This window comes from Lepidochelys kempii, chromosome 1 (assembly GCF_965140285.1).
Source record: "Lepidochelys kempii isolate rLepKem1 chromosome 1, rLepKem1.hap1, whole genome shotgun sequence".
Taxonomy (NCBI): domain Eukaryota; kingdom Metazoa; phylum Chordata; order Testudines; family Cheloniidae; genus Lepidochelys; species Lepidochelys kempii.
Genome location: NC_136380.1, coordinates 94,123,260 through 94,146,435, shown reverse-complemented (window position 1 = coordinate 94,146,435; position 23,176 = coordinate 94,123,260). Strand labels below are relative to the sequence as shown.

Sequence of the window (23,176 nt, the reverse complement as noted above, 5' to 3'; positions counted from 1 at the left end):
TCCCTATGATGGTTCCACTGGTTTGGTTCTTATAGTCCAGTATTGGCAGTAGCAAGTACCAGATGCTTTAGCAGAAGGACTTAAAACTCGGCCTGCAATGCAGTCTCATATTTTGCACAAAGATCTAAATTTTTAAAAGCTGAGAGCCATCAAGGCTAAAGACACCAAGTGTGAGGTAACCATGAGCAATGTGATGTTTCAGCCTGACACTCAAAGGTGCAGAAACCCTCCAACCCCATCCTTCATCCCATTGCACTATTGATTCTGACGCCTAGAGAACAGTGAGGTCAGTATTGACTATGACATTGTTGATCATTTTATTGAGGCAACAGGATAAGGTATTTGGAGACAAGCTCACTACAAGAAATTGGGAATTCCTGCAGTGAAGAGGTTGAGAAAGATGAAGGAAGAAACAAGTGGTAAGGTTGTCCAGTAATAGCCATATTATATCCTTCATCTTTGTTCAGGCATCCCATTGACATTGCATAAGTGCTGTGCTCTCACCCAAATCCTTGAAAAATTTAGGAGCAGACAATATAGTACTATATATGACTACTATGCATTATTGCTTACGCAGATGTCACTGTGTGACTGGTATCTGATATACATTAAGCCATGGCCTGAATCCAGTTTAAAGTACTACGTAACAAAAGTTCTGGAACTATGAGCAATCTATTCTGAATCCACCAGAAACAATAAAATGACTGGGGGGGGGGGGGAGGGAAACGGGCCGAGAGGGAGGAGGGGAGGAAGTAACTTCCATTTTTGAACAGGAACCTCAGAACTGAAGCATTATTCTCATATCTGAAAAGTATATAAATATATTACAAGAGTTCTAAAAAGAAAGCACAAACTAGCAAGCCATTCTGAACAGTTGGACCTTTATGAAAAACAAGTTAGACAGTATTTCTTTATTTTGAGGCAGGAAGAGGACTTCAATAGTAAGAGGCACAGAAAGGACTTTTGAGATGTTCTATAGAGGAAGTTTCTATAGCATTAACTGCCTATGCAGGTTGCACTTTCTTACTCATGAGTCTGCTACCTACCAATCATATCTACTTACCCTTTTGAAAGTTGCTTTGGTACTTTTTTATGGCTGATAGCACTGCAAAGCCACAGCTACAGAAGTGAGCTGGATTTTCAGATTCACACAGTGTTAGTGAGAACCAACTGCAAAATCTTTCCAGCATACTTTCAGATGATAGTTTGAGTTTGCAAGGTAGTTTCCAAAGCTGGTAGTTAAATAAGTTAAGTACCAGTAAGTGTTTTTGTAGCAAATTAGCAATATTCTTTTTTGTAAAAAAGAATCAAGTTTGTGCCCTATGTTGCATGCATAGCAGCTAGAGGACAAGTCCTCTCATGACCTTACTGCATCAATAGAAGCACCTTATGCTGTGTTTTGGTATGTCTCCAAGACGTCAATTTATTTAAAAAACAAAACTGATAGTTTTCTGGGCCTTTGAACCTCTGCTCCGAAAGCACTGAGGACCAATTCAGCTGGTCTGATTTTGGGCGTCAGCTGAACAGAACCCACCTCCTGCTTCAGACCCCAACTTTCCTTCACCACAAGCAGACAGAAGTTCTCAGGTATGAGGCCCTCTGGTGGGCTGCGAGCAGGTTTCAGAGGGGTCCACCAAGCAGGGCCAGCACTAGACTCACTGAGGCCTAGGGCAAAAAGCCGAAGCCCCACCCTGAGCCCCACCACATCGGCCTGAAGCCAAAGTCTGAGCAGCTTAGCTATGTGGGAACGCCTGTGGCATGAGGCCCCAGACAACTGCCCTGCTTGCTATCCCCTAATGCCAGCCTGTTTTTTTATATGCAGAAACAGTTGTGGCACAGGTGGGCTGCGAAATTTTTATAGCATGTTGAGGGCATCAGGCAGGATTACAACTGACGACTTAATCTTACATTGTTGTATGCAGTGTAGTTATAGCCATGTTGGTTCCAGGATATTAGTGAGACAAGATGTGTGAGGTCCTATCTTTTACTGCACCAACTTGTGTGGGTGAAGGAAGTTTGAGCCACACAGAGCTTGAATGCTTGTCCATCTCACCAACACAAAGTGGTCCAATAAAAGATATTACCTCACACACCTTGTCTACTTAATTGTTTTTCTGACCAAACATTTCTGAGACTGCCCAGTTCAAAATGTGTCTTGAAAAACAAAGGAGTTATTTCATTTGGTGTTAGTTGGAAATCTAATCTTTTAAAATTGCCTACAAATTACAGGCAGTCCTGCAGCTGACAATGAATCAAATATTGTCATTGTACAGCAACCATGCAAACCTTTTAGCATGTATCAGAAGGCATAATAATACTATTGATTATTAACACATTTAAGAAAAACATTAATTAAATTAAAATATCTGACGTAGATGTAAATTGTCTAATTAAACAGAACTCAAATTGAAAATGTATTGGAAATAAAATTATATTAGACAATTAAGACAGACAAACTGCGCTGTGACTAAGGGCACAATTTGCCCATGTGTTTAAGAGAACACATATGCTATAATCATATTTTCTCCATAATTTGAATTATGGCTCACAAATATGTTTTATGTTTTACTGCAAAAAAAGCAGATGAATTGGTTCTAATTTCCACACCAGTTACATGAACAGTCTATTTTGGGATCATCAGTTAGAACTAGTAATCTCTGGTTTAAGGGAGGGACAATGTTATCAAGGTAAAGTGGCTGCTTCCTGGATCACAAAATACTGTTGTCTTGTCTACTTATCTAAACTAAAAAGGAAACAAGTACTTGTGGCACCTTAGAGACTAACCAATTTATTTGAGCATAAGCTTTCTTGAGCTACAGCTCACTTCATCGGATGCATTCGATGAAGTGAGCTGTAGCTCAAGAAAGCTTATGCTCAAATAAATTGGTTAGTCTCTAAGGTGCCACAAGTACTCGTTTCCTTTTTGCGAATACAGACTAGCACAGCTGCTACTCTGAAACCTATCTAAACTACTAATTCTTGAATTACAATTCTACACACTCCAGAAAACGTAAGAGTAGCAGAGCATTTCCTTTACACCAACAAATTAAGGGTCAGGTGCTCCCCAACAAATTCTACATGCACTAACAGGTAACAATTTAAGACTCCGCAGGTACAAGTTTTGCTCCTTTAGATACTAATTGTAGTCACACTTCAGACTCAAAAACAGAACACATTTTTGCAAGTTACACATGGGCATTTTAAGTGACCCTACTGAGTTACATATAAACATTCCCTGCAATATTTCTGCCCAGTTCAAATTACTGAATTTCCAACATAACTAAAGAATTTGCGAAGTTTTTTATGTGCCAAAAAAGTTCCAGTTTTTGGGGGGGTTTCTTTTAATTCAGCCTACAACAGTTGGATATTTAATACATAAAACAGTGTAGGGAGATAGGAGGTTGATAGCAATGTTAATTATGAAGATGGTAAGAAAAACACACTACATTGAGTTTCAAAGTGTATTATAGCTGCAGTAATACTACATGTAACACTATCCAAGATATTCATATTTGAGTATATCATTTTCTAGACTTGATCTGTGCATGAAGGTTTTTTTTTATTTATTTATCTTTTGGTAAGAGGAGGGATTGGCAGTGCGCAAAAAATGTAAATTGTTATTTTTGATCAAAGGTAAAGTGAAAAAAGCCACTTCCTACAGATTCTTGACCTCAACAGAACCACCAGGATCTAAAATTTCAAATTGAAATAGCCATACATGACAAGTATTTACACTGGAACACAAATTGGCTTTATTCTAGTAGCTTTAAGCCTTTGATAATACTGTTTTAAAGCTGTTTCTTTAAAAAAAGATTAGTAACAAACTTGGAGCAATGGTAGGATTGGACTGCACAACCAGGACTGTGTGAAGTTTAGGGAAACATGCAATGGGTCAATCTATTGAGAGACTTACCTACCTTAGAGAGAATATGTCTATTTCAATTAGCAAGCTACCATATACTTTTTCACCCAATCATCTTCCTTAGATAGAATTCAACAGGATTAATTATAACGGTATTTTAGATGGCCTAGGTATGCTGCACATTTGTTATTCTTTTACGTATGTAAGGTACTGTATTTATGGTTTACTTAGTATTTATGTGACCGAAACACAAACACAGAACTGGGATACTACACACAAATGCAAGGTTATAGAAAGGTGTATAATACATGACATTTGTTGTATGATTATACAAAAAATTCCAGAGTATGACTGAAAGGCTAAATCTGTCCTTCAGATTTAAACTTGGCATTCTGGAACCTTTGACAGATTTTTGCATGGAATTTTAAGTTAGAATTACATATTCATTCTATTGCCAACTTAGAACAGAGGTTTTTAAGGACTTAAAAATAGTTTTAGAAGTGAACTAAAAACCTGTCGTAAGACAAAATGCAGACTTCTTTATGCAATTTTAGTGTCAGCTACAGACTCAGGCTAGGCTAAGTAAAGTTTGCATGAAAGATCTTTGAAAACTAAAAGCTTTTTGACCCATTTCCCTTTAGCATGGCTACTGAGGATTAACTGTAAGCAAATACTCAATACAACAGGAAGAACCCACAAAAGAAAAATGAGACTCTGTTATTGAACATTAATTTAGTAAACATACAAAAAGAATTTACAAATACAGAAATGTCTGTGGCATATGATGTCCAGCCATACATTAGTTTACATGGAACAGTTCAGAAAATAAGTTATTAGGTATTTGGATTTTCTGGAAAAATGCAGTATCACTTCCTAAAATAATCAAACTACTGAAGATGTTGCAGCCTCTGTCCCCACCAACCTCAACAGGCCGGGACAAGTGCAATACTACAGACACACACAGCATTGCAACTGATCCCAACCTGTGTAGAAAGGGGTACAACTTTCCTTACTTATTCACTGACTTGTCACTGCCACAGTCAGTTTTGCATGGATTTGCACAGCAGAGTATCATACAGCTGGATGCAAACCTGCAAAACTAACCAGAGAACAGTGTGCAACAAAACAAAAAAGTTAGTCTGATAGGAAGGCATGCTGAAGTTGTAGTTCTACAGCTAGCAGTACTTTAAGTGCTCATAATGCAGTAGATTACTGAACACTACCTGCACTATAAGCACTTTAGTACTACAGAAGCTGTCATTTACTAAACTGAAGGAACTGCTATGAAAGCAAGACCACCAAAATACATAAGCAGTAAATAAAATTCACTTTCTTGATGTAGACAATAACAGGCCACCATCAGTTTTGCATAGATTTGCACAACTACATTCTTCTTGTAGTGCAACTATGCAAAACTAACAGAGGACTGCAGAGCAGACAGCTACTGGAACATCTACATTCTTAATCAGCCTGATTGACTGGATGAAGATATAACTTCTTATGCCAGAAGGAGCACTTAGGGCAGTAGATGCTAATCTACTTCACTATCTGCACTAGATGCACCTTAGAACAAAAAGCACTTAATACCACATGGTACCTTGCAAATTACTGCAGTTCTGCAAGATCTCCCGTGGCACTTGTCAATATAATGCTACAAGTGCCTTCACTGCAGTAGGTTCTTATATCACTACCTGCACTGTAAGCACTTTGACATTACCCTGACATGACCAGATGTTCAGTAGCTCCCCAAGAGAAGTTGTCTAATTTGCACCTGCTGAAAGAGGAGAACAAAATGAATGCTTTGATCAGATTCTGAATAATTGTCATATGTAATAAAACAGTGCCAACTAGCCTAAAAGCAATTGAATTAGTCCTCAGCATAGTACAAAAAGAGAAATCAATCCAAACTACAGACCAACAAGTGGGTTAAAAAACAATAAGCAATATCAATACATTTTTGCTCTTCCCCAAACTCAACCACCAGTTTTTAATCAATTCCATCAAATGTATACAAAGAACTTACAAAACATTATGAAGTTACGTCTAATTTTTAAATGTTTAAATTTACAGGAGAAAATTAAATGTTTGCCTGCAATCATAAACAGAACAAATTTAGTAATTCAGTGGATGTCTCTGCTATAACTGTACTCCGAAACAGTAAATACAGCAAATATGCAAAGCACAAGAAGTTACAATGTACTATTTGACATTCAATTCAAAGGAATTGATTTCCTAGTGGTTTTAAATCTTGACTTTGAGATTAGCCAACAGACAGTAATCAGCATTACACCTGAGAATTATCTATTATATGGCCAGACCTACTAATAAAAATAAAAACTAAATATCCATTATAATCTGTTAACAGTACAGTACTAGAGACTGCTAAAACACAGCCATGTCTCAACTGGTAATCGTTCCTGAAGTAGTAAGGTCAGATTTTAAAAGGCTATTCCAGTTCAATAAAAGTGGTACTCAACTATTTAAAGTCAGAAACTATGCTACATCATAATTAAGTCACAATACAGTTTTCATATCAGTATGAATACTCATCACCTATCAAATTAATGTCTGTAAGCTACTTTGTTCTTGAAGCTGTACATGGTAACTAAAATTTAATAGTTCTATTACTTGTTCAGCTGAAGAACACTGAAGTAGCATCAGTTAAAAATTGAAGTGGGATTATTGGAGTAGCCTCAGGTTGGCTGATTTACTTTGTCATTAGACAAGTGACAAGCAGCAGAGTAACAGGTGAAAAACATCACAATAAATAGTTCTTATGTAATCTGGAGGCAGTACAGTAAATAAAACACCCAAAGGTTTGAAATTAAGCTAATTTTCTTCCTTTTATCAGACAATGGACTCCAAACACTACCATTTGAATTGTAATGTCTTGTAAACCCATCTTCTGGCTTATGGTGTAATTTATTATACTCTTAAACAAAGTGAGACTAGTCACAAACATTTCAAAGATATTACAAACTACAGGTAGCATGCAATTTCACAACTTACCCCTTTTAACTAAAAATGTTGCAGCAGAACTTGCATGGATCAATCAACAGCCAAAGCCTTTCAGTGTTGCATGCACTGATACTGCAAAGATATGAACATCAAAATGCGTTTGCTTTTCGTGGAAATCGTAAACAAAGCCACAAAACTTAAGCGATTAATGTTTTCCTGCCCATCTCTATCAAGATAAAGAGATAATAAGCATTCTCTTTTTAAAATTCATCTGCGGTTTTATCCTGTGTCCATCGAGCCCAGTATATGACCGCCCCGCCTGTTCCCAATGTGTTTAAATGCAAAAGGGGGCTCTGTCCGGCTCCCACCGCCGGAGACATCGAGTAAGGCAGCATCAGGCTGACCATCACCGTTCTGGCCTTTCCACGCGGGGCAATGGCGGCGGGGAAGCACGCGCAGCCCCGGGGTGTCGCTGCAGATCCCTGGGGCCAGGGCAGGTGCGCCCGGCTGGCGCGGAGCCCCGGCGCCATGTGCTGCAGTCCCCCGGGCCGGGCCCGCACCCCGCAGCACGTGCTCGGCGAACACAGGGCGGGCCGTACCCCGCGTGGGCGCCAGGGGGCGCTGTCGGCGGCCGCAGGGAGGTCACAGCTCGGCTACGGCAGGACGCCCCCGCCTGCTCCAGGCCCGGCCTACCCACACGGCCCGGGTGCCCGCTCTCTGGGGCCGCGCGGGGGGGGGGAGTGGGGAGGACGGAGAGGGCGGGGGACAGAGAACGATGGAGCCCGCGGCTCGTGGGGCCGCCGCTGCCCGACACGCGGCTCGGGGCCTAGCAGGGAACAATCGGCCCCAGCACGCAGCCGCCGCCGCCATGTCCCCCGCCCGCCTCCCCTCCCTTCCCGGCAACATGGCGCCGCCGAGGCCCCGCAGCTGCCGCCGATTTCGTAATTAACCGAGCGAGCGGCTGGAACGGCTGCAGCGCGGGGCTCCCGGAGCCCGCGTCCCACCCGGGCAGGAGGGGGCCGGTCGCCCCCGCCCCCCTCCCCCCCGCGGCCGCCTGGGGAGCAGAGCCCGCCGCCCCCGCCCCTCCTGCGAACAAAAGCCCATGCGGAGGGGCCCGGCCCGGAGGCGCTCGGAGCCCGCCGCGCTGCCTGCTCCCCGGGACCGCCCAGCGCGCCCAACCCGCGGCCTCCCCAGCTCGGCCCGCTGTCCCGGCGCGGCGTGGGCGGCGAGCAGGGCCGCGGCGGCCCCTGCCCCACGTGCTGCTTTGTTCCCCGGCCGCCCGCTCTCCCCCGCGCCCGCCGGGCCGCAGCACAAACTTTCCCGGCCAGGCCTCCGCGGCTGGATCCCGGCCCGCTCGGGGCTGCGCGGGCGGCGGCGGCGGGGAGCTGGGGGAGGCGCGGCAGCCCAGCGCGGCGCACTCGCTTTTCAAATCTCCCTCATCCCGGCCCCTCCCGCCCCGTGCGAGAGCTCGGGCGGCGCCGCGGCTGCCATGCGCCCTGCTGCCCCCCCACCCCCCCGGCGCCGCGCACAACAGGTTCCCCGTCAGCGCCAGGCGCGCCACTCACCCGTCAACGGCCGCCACCATCTTCCCCCTCCCCGGGGCTCGGCGCCCCGCTCTGCTCGCGGGGCGTCCCGCCGCCCCCGCCCCCCACACCCAGCGCGGGACGCGGGCGGGGGGGGGGGGGGCGAAGCGGCGCGAAGGCAGGTCCGCCGCTGGCGGCCGGGCTCGCGGACCATGTGGGTGAATGAAGGGCGGCGGCTCCCGCCTCAACGTAAATATCCACAAGCCCCGCTCCGCCCTCATTAGCATAAAAAACAAAGTGCTTCCGAGCGCCGCCCAATCACCGGCCTCGCCCCCTCCCCCCCGCCACGATCCGGCTGCACCGCTCTCCCCCCGCCCACAAAAACTTTCTCTTCCCCCCCCTCCCCCCTGCGCTCCCCGCTGGGGCGCGGGATCCCTCCTGCCCCCCGCCCGAGCTGCGCCCCGCGCATCCCGCCTGAGCAGGCGGTGGGTGCCGGGGGGGGTGCACGGTGCCCCCCTCCCGCGGCTGCTTGCGGCGGTGCGCGCCCCGCGGGGGCCCTGGGCGGGTTTTTGTTCGCCGAGGGCTCGCGCGATGCTGTTAAGTGCTCGGGGACTGCTCGAGGGGTGCCGTCCCGCCCTGCCCCCCAGCTCCGCACATGGTCCACGCACAAGGGCTCAGCACAACTGCTGCCGCTTGCTAGTGCGCTGGCTGAGGCTGCTCCCTGGTGTGGCTTTCCTCCCATTGTGGAAGGGGGGGATCCCGTGTGCTCCGGTCAGGCAGTTAAGTAGTGTGGGAGTTTTAAAATACAACGCTGTCGAAATACAACACACGAGGATACACGAGAAATAAAGTGATTGAAAGGCTCTCTCCCCCCGAACAAAATACATCTCTCCCAGCCGTACTAACATCTTAGTCTCATTTTTCCTGTCATTTAGCTGATTCCCCATTTACTCCCTGCTGGACACTCAAACCGTTTTGCACCATTTGCTAATTTACGTTATCGTATAATTTAGGACAAGCCGATGATTAGATACGACAAACACATAGTCGAAAAACGTGTGTCTGAGCAGACGTTATTAATAATCTCTTGTTTTATTAAACTTTCACCTTACACTCATTTTGGAGTAAATATTGAACATTTGATTTTTAAAAAAGATGTGATTCTCCAAGTGGGAAACCCCTGGAGATTTAATCCCTTTCCTTTTAGCATTTTGATCATTTTAAAATCAGCCTCTGAAATCTCTCCCTTCTCAGTCCCATGCTTAATTGTTAGGAACTTTCTAAAAATTACAATTGATTGGGACTGTTAGCCTATCAGATAATCTACAGTCTCCCGTGTTGCCCTACTCTGATAACAATATGCTTTTGATTTAACAGATGTTTTTCTTCCTGAAGCCACCATTAAGTGGAAACTTTCCCTCCTCACTTTGTAGGACCAAAGGCCAGGAATGATAGAAATTTGACAGCTTTTGATTCCAGGAACAAAAAGTTGATGAGATAAAAAGTACCATGATTATAACTAGGATGCATGTAAAAGTAAAGCTCCAAGAAGATATTAATGATTATTTTTTTTAAAAAAAAGTTTAGCAATCCTGCTATGAAACTTTTGGATTGCTTTCTTATAATTTCTCTTGCTTTTTTATAATCCTTGTGCACTAAAAAACCCTAGAAAATCATTGGCAGTGCTCAAAACATGGTTAAATTGACATACATATGTATTTATTTAACATACTTTTATTTAACTGGATATTCTAGATCTAAAAGGTGAAAAAAAGAGCTTCAATTTCTTAGTGTGTATTTTATAGGGTAGAAGTTTGTATTTTATAAAATAATATATTTTATAGAGGAAAATTCTTCTACTACCTACCACAAATAGATGGTAAAGTAGCTTTATGTTCCCTTCTCAAAATATAGTGTACAATTTCTGTACCTAAAATACCTTACATTTTCTGTATGATCATACAATATTACCATAATGTATTTAGCTGGCAGTATAACATTTGTTTATTAGTTATTTTATTCATCTTTGACATATAGCAAAAAAGTGTGTTTGTGCATACTTTGTCCAGTTCTGTATTTGTGTACTAGTTGTTAAATTGTTTAAAAGTATATGTATTTTAAATAGTATTGCTAGGTTTGAGCTCTTCAGGGAAAAAAAAGAGTCAAAGAAATAATTTTAGCATTTTTACACCATGCTGAAAGTTGCTTGTTAATATTTCCCAGCATCTGTGTTATATAGTTGTTGGGTTTTTTTTGGCAAATATGCAAACTTATTTTAGAAGGTTTTACCTGATAAGTGGCTATTAAAAATGAAAACTGTAACAACTTATCAGAACCATAATAATACCAAGAGAAACTGGCACAGTATTAGAATGTTTGGATGTTTGTTAGTTATAAATACTTAATACACTTAATACTGTGAGTGAAATTCTGGCCCCACTAAAATCAGTTTCCAAACACCCATGGCTTTAAATGGAGCAGCATTTCACCCCTCATCTTTCATCCAAAGATCTCAAATCACTTTTACAAAGATAAGTATCATCTCCTTGAAAACTGAGCTACATTAAGTAATAAGGAAATTAAAGTAACACCATAGCTAAGTCACTGGTTGGGAAACAGAGCCCAGGACATAACTGAAAACTAATAGAAGACATTTGGAATAAAGAGCATATCTTGAATTTAGGAAGTAGGTTTTTGTGTCCTTGCCACCATCCATGAAGAAATATGTCCCTGATATGGGAGCAAAACCGTTTTGTGTGATGTTATGCAAGTGAGGTCAGAGCCAATTCCTACTGAAGTCAGTGGATTGATTCACACCTAATTCAATGGGATTTGGATCAGGCACATGTAACCTTATTTTTGGTATTTCCTGACTTGAATGATCCACTTTACCCTTCTAATGTAGTTTTTGAGTGGAATCCCCTAATGTTTTAGAAGAAATTCTGATAAAACTAAGATATTTTTTGAAGTGGAACTATTTGCTAGACAGCTGTGTCCTGCACAAACAGGGAGGCAATGTTAATATTGCCTTCTTTTGTATGCATTTGTGTACTGGTGCATATTTTTTGTGTATTATGGAGCTCTTTCCTATTTTAGATATGTGTGCAGCCCCTTTACCATAATATCTGAGTGTTTCCACAATCTTCAGTATATTTATCCTCAAATCACCCCCGTGAAGTAGGAATTATCTCTATTTTATACATAAGGAACTGAGGCACAGAGAGTCTAATTGAGTTGCATATGGTCACACAAGAAGTCTGCTGCAGAGCAGGGAACTGAAGGCAGGCCTCTTAAGACCTAGGCTAGAACCCTAACCTGAGGACCATCTGTCCTCTCCATGACCTGAAAAAGCACACTTAATAGAATATACAGAATGTAGGAGGACTCCATATTCCTCATGCAATATCATATGCAACAACATAGGTGTGGGGCACACACATGCACTGAGAGGTAGTTGATATACAGATGTTGGTATCAGTAAAAAATAAAATTAATGAGCATCCATGAAGTAAGCCAAAGCAAAACACATTATCATTGGACCTCCAGAAGACACAGGCAGTCTAGGCATTATCTCCTCATCAAATTTCAAGTTCCTCTCCTAACAGTGTGAGGATTGTTCAAAAAGAGTTAGCAATGTCATTTTTAATGATGTCAGGTTTTTTTTCTTTTTAATAAAGACAGTGCCTAGCACGCTGGGGTTTCTGATGCAGCCTCTAGTTGCAACTATAATGCTAACTTCAGGGGGGGAAAATCACTGTTTTCCCCCTCAAAAATGGCCAAAAAGTTTTTGTTCAAACTTCAGAGATTTGTATCCCATGGGCGAGACCACAAACCTAAGACATTGTGGTTTGAAAGATGAAAGCTTGAGAAGGATCTGAAAAAGGTCCTTTGGAATGGAAACACTTGGGCAACCTCTGCTTTAGTTGTTGCTGCATGCTCCCGCTAAAATAAAATTAAAAAAAAATTTACTGAGCGCTTGGCTAAAACAGAACATGGTATTGGCTATTTAAAGTTTAATGATTATTAATTATTATTTCATTGAGTACTTCTAGTTTTCTGAGCACAAAGTAAAATTGACCAACAAGAGAAAAAATATGTAAAGAGGATGCCCTGCCTGAGATTTAAATACACTTCCCAGTCATACCATTTTTACAATAAAGGCTTTAATTCCCTCATATTTGTGTCATACTCAAGAACACTTGAATATAATTTAAAAAATGTTAACTTTACGATTGAACAAGCAATCTTTAGGGAGATAAGCTATAAAGCGGTTTAGGAACCTCTCACAGAAGGATGAGTGTCTCTATCTGATTACTGTTCTTGAGAGTTTTCAGTACTATCATTTCAATGCTTAATTTGATTTCCTATCATTTATAATGTTATGAAATTCATAATCCTCTCTAGAAATCACTGTTTGTATAGGCTGTACACATTAACTTCTGCCTGTAGAAATCTTCACCCCAGATATATTAGTTAATTTAATTAGATGTGTGGTAGTTTTGAGTCCAGGATTACACCTCTGTTTTCAGCCTTTGTGGGCAGAAGGGGTGAAAATTTATCAGATGTCTGCAAGTGGATGGAGGGAGGGGACATTCAGAAGTGGGGATTGCTGTTTCTGCAGCATTTCCCTGGTGTCCAAGGTAACTCCCCTGTAGAAAGTCACATATAGGAAAAGGATGGGCTGGGGGGGGTGACTACTGAAACTGGGCATGTTGAGCATGATGATGGTTCTGCCGTTCCAGTCTGGAGAAGCTGATGCGCTGCCTTGCCTGTTCCCGGGATCTGGGGCCTCCAGTTGGTGCTCATACTCTCCAAGCACCTCTGCCTCCCATCTGCCCCCTGACCCCCATGTCCCACTGCTTCTCCATTATTCAGACTAACCGTAATGGCAAATTCTGATCCAACAGTCCATTCCTCTGGTTACTAAAGGGATGTTGCCCAAATGTTTTCTACTCACTTTACATCAGCTGGACCCCAGAATAGAGTTAGTCAAAGGGAGAGTCGTGCTCCATCTGGTTACTTCCTCCACTTTTCATGTGTTCATGAGAGCTCTACAGTTCTCTCCTACCACTTCCAACCTAACAAATTTCTTCCTGAGAAAGGACAGCTTGTTCCCTCTATTCATATTTCATCATGAGTGGCCATGCCAGCTGCAGTATGGGATACACAGAAGTCCTCTCTTCATAGTGCTCAAACTGTTTAATTTATGATGACTATGCCAAATTATGGAATGGAGACCCCTGTGCAGTTGTGACTTTGCCCATCATTTTATAGAGTCTGTTTATATTATATGTGTATATGTAAGTCCCCAAAGTTAATGTAAAACAATGGGAAGCAGTTTCCCTCCTTGATGGGATAAGTGCCATGCTTCACTGGAGAATCTTAGTCTCCGTTTTTCAGGTTCTTCACTGTCTTTGGAATCGCTGACGCTGAGAGTTCTTGGTGACTTCAATGAAGAGTCTTCTAGGCTGACTCAGAAACTCATGACAACTTTTGGACCCAAGTGGTGTTGAATATATATACCAGTCTTGGAAAGGGATGGTGGCAAAAGAACTCTAGCAATTTCAGACTCCTCTGATTTGTTTGATCTCAGTTTTAGAGTTGGATATGGCTCTGAAAATATTTTCATGGCCCTGATTGTTGATACCCACCTAGCAACTGATGAGAATAAGTTGTCCATATAGGTTTTATTATATTTGTTAGCTACCTTTGATACCATTGTTCACGAGATCTTGTTGACATACCTGTAGTCCTTAGTAGGAGCAAGTGGAAGAATTTTGGAGTGTCTTCACAGCAAATTATGATGAACAATTGTTTGTGTCGGGGCTGTTTTCTCTCTTCCTCCCCTATCCTTCCTTCTCTGTGTATTCAAAGCCACTGGGAGGGTTAATAAGGATATTTTGGATTAGATGCCTTCAGTATGCTGATGAAACCAGTTCTGTGTCTCCATCTCTACCTATCTTGCAGCCTTGGGATAATGGATTATCCAATATCTGCTAGAGATTGGGGTCTGCATAAGAACTTTCTGGCTAAAGCTCAACAAGATAATGTGTGGATAACAGAGAAAACCTAGAAGAATTTACTAATGTCAATACCTTTTATTAATGAGTATGACTACCTTTTGTCACAGAGGGTAATGTCATTTAGAAGTATGTAAGCACGTAAGTAATTTAGAATACATTTTCCGACTTTATTTGGTGAGGCAAATGACACCATTTCTTTTACATGCAGATCCTGCTCCAATTTTCCATCCCTTTGTTATTTCTAGATTAGATTTCTATAATGCACTCTACATTGGGCTTAGGGTGACCAGACAGCAAGTGTGAAAAATCAGGACGGGGTGGGGGGTGGGGGTAATAGGTGCCTATTAAGAAAAAATATCCAAAAATCGGGACTGTCCCTATAAAATTGGGACATCTGGTCACGTTAATCGGGCTACCTCTTAAGACTACTTCTTTAACTGAAGCAAGTGCAGCTTGCTTGTTGAATAGAGATTCGTGCCGAGAGGACATAATACCTGTGCTGCAAGGGAGTCCCACTAAACTTCAGCAGTAAACTTACTATGTAAGCAAAGCAAATTTCAGTTTCTACTGTCATTCAGACACTCTCTAAATCACTTTTGAAACTCAGCCTAATTATCATAAAATTAAGTTTGTAGATGTTTTAATCTGGATTCTATTGATTTTTCAGAATAGAATAAAACCCTTGTGATTTTTGTCTAAAGCCCAGTCCATTAATTTGAACTGGAAGTAGCAAAGGACAGGAATAATTATAGATATGAGTTTCCTGAATTAATGAACATACAGATTTTGGAATTGTTTTAATCACAACCCATTACTGTTCTGAAGAAATCAACAAATAAAATGGTTTGAAAATAAAACTAACAAATCACAATTTTCATTCACAAATTTAACAAAGGAAAGAGTATCTCCTTAAGATCTGCACTGGGCTCTCCATTCAATTTTTAATCTTTTGCTTCTTTAAACATACTGTTAACTATTTTGATATAATTGATGGATTCAAAGGTAAAAATTAATGGTATTAAATTACCTTTCTCATATAAGTTTAATTTTTTTATTTTCAGTATTATTTGAATGGTATCAAATAAACGTTAAGTGTCCTAATTCAGCCTTGCTGAGAGCTGGGCAACTATTTGGCAAATAATAAGTTCATTGAAATATGCATTTGTTGGTGAACTGGAACTATTTGTAAATTCAACACAACTATTCGCTGAGTAGCTTCAGCCAAATTTTATTTCCCCCCGGAATTAAGGTGCTATTCACAGTGGCTGGTGGTGGTAGAGGCACTGCCACTACCCTCATAAGCTTTACATCTGTGGTTAGGGTATGTCTGAAATGCATACGGGATTTGAACTTTGCAGGAGAGTCATCAACAAAATTATTAAATAAATTCCATTTGCAAAATCCCTCCACTTATGATGAGGCAAGAACCAAAATACAGCGTGAATTTCAGAAACCATTATTCTAGGATAAGTTTGCAAATCTGTCACTTTTATAAAAATAACTTGTAAACTGAACAAATCTGATATAAACATCACTGATTGACAACACGTAACTCTATGATTCTTCCCTCCATCCCCCCCCCCCAAGAGTCACCAATCAAAGTAAAACTACACTTTAAAAGAGGTGTACTGATTTATGGCTATAGTATATGGAACAGATTGCTGAGGAAGTGCTGATTAAGTAATTCTAAAGATATATTTTTGATTTTATTTAACAAAGTTCATCCAGAGTTGAGGCTGTTTAATTTGTGGTAGAAAAAAAAAATATGCTTCATACAAAGTTTGTTTTAACTGTTATCCTTAAATATTTTACCTGGGTCTTAACTAGGAAATTACAAGTTAAAACCAATAATGATTACATAGAGCAGGTCACATTTTTTTCAAATGAGAGGCCCAGAAACTTTAGAAAAAAAATTAAATACAACTAACATCAGTTTGAAAGTCATTTTTACAAGAAAACTTGCTGCTATACATTAATTTTTAAGAATAGAGTATCACATAACTAAGGAGTACTTAAAAAAACAACATAAAACCTCCATAGAAATTAGAGTAAATTAGGGATATACATTAACCCAAATACACTTAAGTCCTTTTATTTGAAAATAATATTATTACTTAAACAGGACCAAAGCCAAACAATTGTATAGGTGGAAAAAACGTTTTTATAAGGAGGAAGGAATAAAATAGTTCATCCTCCTTTAAGAAATCACTATAATCACCAGTCACAATCAGTTCTGATTATCAGAGATACCTTTAATAAAGATTTTTTTTAAAATGAATTAGGCTTGTCTTGTTCCCATTGAAGTCAGTGGCAAAATTCCTATTGACCTCAGCAGGAGCAGGCCCTCTGTAGTATGTTCTGTCTCAAACTGTTTGGCAAGATAAGCAAAATAGTAATGTATTCTGTTTAAGAGTGTGATGGAAAGCTAATTGTCCATGAAAAATCATGTACATTTTCTGGGTTTAGGAATCAAAATGATTATGTTGTTTCATTGTAGGAGATAGAGTGTATGAATGAAAAAAGAGTTTCAAATGTATACTTCCTCAGTTTATCTTCATAACACTCATAAAATTCTGCTGACATCCCTCCAACATCAGATTCTCTAGATCAGTGGTTCCCAAACTGGGGGCGCCGCTTGTTCAGGGAAAGCCCCTGGCGGGCCAGGCCTGTTTGTTTACCTGCTGCGTCCACAGGTTTGGCCAATCGCAGCTCCCACTGGCCGCAGTTCACAGCTCCAGGGGGGCTGCGGGAAGTGGTGGCCAGCATGTCCCTTGGCCCGTGCTGCTTCCTGCAGCTCCCGTTAGTTGAGAGCAGTGAACCACGGTCACTGGGAGCCGCGATCGGCCAAAGCTGTGGATGTGGCAGGTAAACAAACTGGCCCGGCCTGCCAGGGGCTTTCCTTGAACAAGTGGCGCCCCTAGTTTGGAAACCACTGATCTAGATGTATTCACAGGAAGCTTTTCACAAACCACCTTAACTCTTTCCACATACACTAGGTTGTGATCCGTCTCTTTGTGGATATAGGTCTATGATAAATATTCCAGCTACTTTGCTCAAGATAACAATGAGAAAGTAACACACAATGATGGCTAAAACATTTAGCTGTGTCCACTGATTTTTGGGTAACTTAATTTTTTGGGTGCCCTTCAAAGCACTGAGTTCCCATAATTCCATAGGCTCCTGAGAGGTGTGAAGCAGAGCAAGCGCTCAGTGCCTATCGAAAAGCAGGCCCTAAGCATCTCCAGTTGGGCAACCAAACTTACAGGCATCGAACATCAGAGGACACTTTCGAAAATTACACATCTCAACCCTGTACTCTCTCCTGTGTGACTCAAGGAAGATTGCATAACTTGTATACCCTGTTTTGCAGAAACAAGTGCTATGTAGTCTGTGACCTATATTTGTACAGTGCATGGTGTCCAGTTAGATATCTGGATGTGTGTGAGTGATGAATCCTCGACCAACCCTAGGACGAAAATGAGAGAAATAATGGTGTTTCTAGTCTGTAGCACAGAGGTAGATTGTTTTGTGACTTGTAGTGGAGCTGTGGTAGAAGCGAACGTTGGTTGATTAGATGCTGAGGATACTATGTGAAAACTTGTGTTTTTTTACATCATATAGTCACTCCTGACTGAGCTGCTGAGAAGGTCATATCATGAATTAAAAATGGTATTGTAGTAAGTTATCCATTTTTTTTTACCCACCCCACACTGTTTTACCTCATACGACATTTAGAGTCTAGTTGCCTGGGCTAGACTCTGTATTACAGGGGTGGCCAACCTGTGGCTCCGGAACTACATACAGCTCTTCAGAAGTTAATATGTGGCTCCTTGTATAGGCATCAACTCCAGGGCTGGAGCTACAGGCGCCAACTTTCCAATGTGCCGGGGGGTGCTCACTGCTCAACCCCTGGCTCTGCCACAGACCCTGCCCCCACTCCACCCTTCCTGCCCCCTCCCCTGAGCCTGCCGTGCCCTCGCTCCTCTTCCCTCCTCCCCCAGAGCCTCCTGCATGCCACAAAACAGCTGATCGGGAGGTGCAGGAAGGGAGGGGGAAGGCACTGATCAGTGGGGCTGCTGGGAGCGGGCGGGAGGGAGGAGCTGATGTATTACTGTGGCTCTTTGGCAGTGTACATTGGTAAATTCTGGCTCCTTCTCAGGCTCAGGTTGGCCACCCCTGCTGTATTACATGTGGATCACTGCTTGAAGCTCCTACCTGCTTCTTACCTGCCTAATATTAACTTGAATTGTACTTTTGCAGCTGGACACCACGGTAGCAGCTCAGTGGAGGAACTGGATACAGCTATCCAATGTCTGTGAGTGGCTGCTGAATTTTTGTTGGGCAATTGCATATGTTGTGCACACCCCTTACAGGTGACTTTTTTTGCTCCTATCTCAAATGTATGAGGGATAGGTTTTGGGTACACCTGTATCAATTGTATCAATTTGTTTATACCGTAGTCCAGGATACAGAAATGGATTGATGAAGCTGAGTAAAGGTATTTTGTGGAACCTTGATTCTGAATTTCCCAGCCTTCAAATACCTTTGACCAAATCCTAAGGAGAGCTTAACATTTGCCAAGTACCTGGAATGGAGGACTTGACAACAAGTGAAATTGCCCTGGGTTAAGTTAAACAGGGTTCAAAATGGGTACTTAAAACAGTGGAAAAAGGCTGTTTATTTTTGTTTAATATTGTTCTTAATACAAAGACTTAAGCAAATATAAACAAGCCATTCTTTAACAGAAATAAGTGTATCTACACTGCATTTTGCACGTAATTATATCAATTTAAATGTCCACCTTAAATTAAACCAGCATAACTTTCTAATCTCCTCATTTCAATGGGAATTGTGCAAGACCTCTGAAGATTTGGCCTTTGCTTTTCAAACTAATGTTTGAGAGGAGTTCTTTTTGTTTAAGGTATTTTATTATAGTGCCTACAGTCTTCATCTTCTATCAGGTCCTGTCCCTGTTGTGTTAGGCACTGTACCAACCTGTAAAAATGACAGTCTCTGCCCCAGAAAGTTTACAATCTTTATTTTTTTTAATACTATACACACACACACGCTTTACTCTACTTCAAAAAATTTTGCTTGGGAACTCTTCAGTTTTTCAAGTTTTGGTGAAATATCATGATGGAAATATAAAGAACTTTTTAGATCAGCTCCCATTGGCCGGGAACAGTGAACTGTGCCCACTGGGAGCTGTGGGGGGCCGTGTCTGTGGATTACCGAGACAAAATGTCTTGTGGCCCGCTAGCGGATTACCCAGATGGGCTGCGTGCCTAAGGTTGCCAACCTTTGTTTTAGATAAACCATGTGAAGTATCTATTTCATATAAGTGGTTAAGTAATACAGTATCTGAGCTTGGAAGTCCAAATATTTCTCCATATATTCACTGATACCTAATCATTCCTTTGCAGAATTTGACATAAAAACCCAAACATTCTCTGCAGACCCTTTGAAAAGTTTTTGCCAAAGTAGCCTATGAATTTCTTCAACTGGATTGATATATCTGATGCAGTTTACAAGCTATGTTGACAAACGCAGTGTACTTTAGAAGTAACTTGAGTTTGAATTGTGGTTCTTGGTGTAGATGGCTTTTGGAATTTACAAGTTCTGTTGTGGTGTCTTCAGAGATAATAAAGATTTTATAAATTTTATAAGACTTCTTGAGAAGTTTCTATTTCTACTGAATGGTGGTCTCAAGGTTCAAATTTCTATGGTGAATAATTCTAGTATTTTACACATGACCTTTATGAAATATAATATTTTACACAATTAAAAGTAGCAAAAAATATAAAGTTTTACCCATGCAAGGAAGTCCAGCTCAACCATTCTTCTCTGAGAACAGAGATGATAGGTTGGTTTATGTTTTTGTTACAATTGTTTCCTAGAATGTGAGGGTAATTTTTTGTCAACTTCCTCAAACTATAAGTATATCTGTAAGTGAAGTTAACGTTTAAAAAACTATAGATTTTTTCCATTAATGCAAATATTTTGATCTCTGAAAACAGTCCACTATCCCGCGCTTCTGGATTATTCCACTTGACTCCAAGATGTGGCAATTGTTTTCCTATGGTTTTAGATCAAATCGTCTGCAGAAGAAATAAATGCTAAATTCTCTGAAAACACAGGAGTTAAATACAGATCGTGACCTTAAAAGTCTATATTGTAAACTGAATTGTTATTTGTTATCTTCTTGTTATCTTTGTCCTCTTTCCACTAGTCAACAAAGCCCTTTTTTTTAACATTGATAAGACCCCTTTCCTGACATCTTCATCCTGTTTATATGGATATCCTGAAACTCTTCAGTTCTATCGTGTCTTCTATATTTTGTTCCATCACTTAATTTTCTAAAACATATTATTTGCATAATTTATTTTCTTAAATCTTGCATTTTCTTCTTATAGTCTTAGTTCTGCCTCCTGGAACTGTATGGATTTTGCATACAGTTTAGAATTTGATGTATCAGCTATTTCTCAAACTGTGAATTACAGCTTAAAAAAGGAATTTGAAATTTATGCAGGGTTGGTAACTCATGATTTTATTGCAAATCTGACAATATTTGATGGTTTTTTTTACATGGCCTCTGGAGTCTTGTGATTATGTGAGAATCTCCGCTTTCACTGGAAAAAAAAAAAAGGTCTTAGCCCTCATGGTTGCAAAGCTTGACAGCAGCAGGTAAATAAACAGGACCCAGCATTTATTTTGAGTCAATCTCATGATCTTTTGGGACTGATTCAAGATTTTTGAATAATTAGCGTTTGCAATAGTGTTTCAGTTTGGGACTTAACTTTTTTGATTCTCTCTACATTATTGATTTGTAGATTGTTTGTTTTAGTACCTTCCTGTTCAAATTCCACCTCCTCTAAACCTTGAATTGCCACAAACAGATGAAAAAGAGAATATTGATTCTAGTTTTGTAGTAAGTTTTTAAAAATCGGTGAACAGAATCCTAACGGCAGATAGGCTATGGACCAACTCCTATGCTTCCATGGAAATGGGGAACCACAGGGTTCCAGAACTTAGTCTTCGTAGGATGGGTCCTCTACAGACCTTCAGTATATGCAGTACGCTGGCAGGTTCCAAATTTTGTGCTGACATGTTGGTCCTCCTGTGAGCAAGTCCCCATTAAAAATAAGGTTTGTGGCCACATCCGAGATAAAATTGCAATAAAACTATGCATAAAGGCACTCACTCCCCTCCCAGACCACCTATATGTTAAGACACCCTGCCACCAGTGCAGATTTGGTTTTTTACTGATCTAATGGTGGTCTATGCCTGGAGAGTTAAAATAGAATTTTTCACTCAGTAAAAATTCCAGGCAGGCTTCCTTGGTAGGCAAGCCTCCCTCCGCCACCATTGTAACTTGCCATCCCTGTCCAGTCACTAATCAGTTCATATCTTCACAAGACACAGAAAGATCTCTTCGGCGTAAAGAAAAGATTTCTTTTTCCCTATCACAAGAATAACTGGTCTTTCTTCCATTCTGGTATTTGAAGCAGCACAGCACCTTTTAAGGTTGCAGCATCCTGAAAAGGGTGCAATATCATCATCATTGCCGCTATGTCTTCAAATAACTGGCTACCCCCAGCTCCTCCCAAAAACTGTTTTGGATAGTTGGAAGGTAAAATTAAGTCACCATTTCTTCTTTTAGGAGAACAGCTTTAGAAAAGTTCTCAACAGGCAGAAGTTTGAAGTCAAAATGAAAATGCAAAGGTAATAGCATTCTTTTGAAATGTTCTTTTTTTTTCTTTTTACTTCCAGCTACGTAGACCAAGAATAAGGTTTTCTGATTCAAGGGCACTCAACCTTTTCCCCTCTGTGTGTCTGTCAGAAACCAGTGCAACTGTGTAAGACTCAAAGGATGGCCTGACAACTGGGAGACCAGTCAGTGTTGGTGACAGGATTCTGAATTTGGACAACAAAGCATCGGAGGAGCAGCGATGACTTGATAACAGAGGTGCATAAGGCATGCTCCAAGCAATCAGAAAATCACATAGAGCTGGAGATGTAAAGGATGGAGACTGAGGAGGAGCTGCTTTCAGAGTATCTCCACCACGATTGTGAGATGAGGGAGTGAGATATGGAGTTTTATATGGATGTGTTTGAGAAACTATTCAAGACTGTGTGCCATGGGGCGAATCCTGAAGAGCCAGGAACCCCATGGAATCATCTCCATTTACCATGTGCTACAAAGTAGGCAGCACAATTCCTGGAAGAGCCAGCCAATGAAGCATCACTATCAGCTGAACTCTACATCTGATCTAATGCACCAAAAAGAGATCAGATCCACTAATGATTTGTACAGTCCTGATAAGTGACAAGTTTTTATCTTATGTCTTATGTTTACATGTACTTTCACTGAGGGTATGTCTACACTATGAGATTAGGTTGAATATATAGAAGTTGGTTTTTTAGAAATCATTTCTATATAGACACAGTGTATGTCCCCACACAAAATGCTCTAAGTGCATTAAGTGTATTAACTCGGCAGAGTGCTTCCACAGTACCGAGGCTAGCGTCGACTTCCGGAGTATTGCACTGTGGGTAGCTATCCCACAGTTCCTGCAGTCTCCGCCACCCATTGGAATTCTGGGTTGAGATCCCAATGCCTAATGGGGCAAAAACATTGTCGTGGGTGGTTCTGGGTACATGTCGTCAGGCCCGCCCTCCCTCCCTCCCTCCTTGAAAGCAACGGCAGACAATTGTTTTGCGCCTTTTTTCCTGAGTTATCTGTGCAGACGCCATACCACAGCAAGCATGGAGCCCGCTCATCTCACTGTCACCCTACGTCTCCTGGGTGC

The 23,176-nt window shown here is 41.3% G+C and overlaps 2 long non-coding RNA genes across 2 annotated transcripts; one reads left to right on the top strand and one right to left on the bottom strand.

Annotated features, from left to right (window-relative positions):
* Positions 1–2,904: 2,904 nt before the first annotated feature.
* LOC140912719 (uncharacterized) lies at positions 2,905–8,577 on the bottom strand. The gene is made up of 3 exons (XR_012159357.2): positions 8,386–8,577; positions 6,872–6,952; positions 2,905–5,636 (listed from the first exon to the last, which is right to left on the bottom strand). It is a non-coding gene; the product is annotated as an uncharacterized LOC140912719 (long non-coding RNA).
* LOC140912721 (uncharacterized) lies at positions 8,505–22,678 on the top strand. Its single transcript, XR_012159361.2, has 4 exons — positions 8,505–8,592; positions 17,988–18,043; positions 18,627–18,739; positions 22,137–22,678. It is a non-coding gene; the product is annotated as an uncharacterized LOC140912721 (long non-coding RNA).
* The last annotated feature ends 498 nt before the right edge of the window (positions 22,679–23,176 follow it).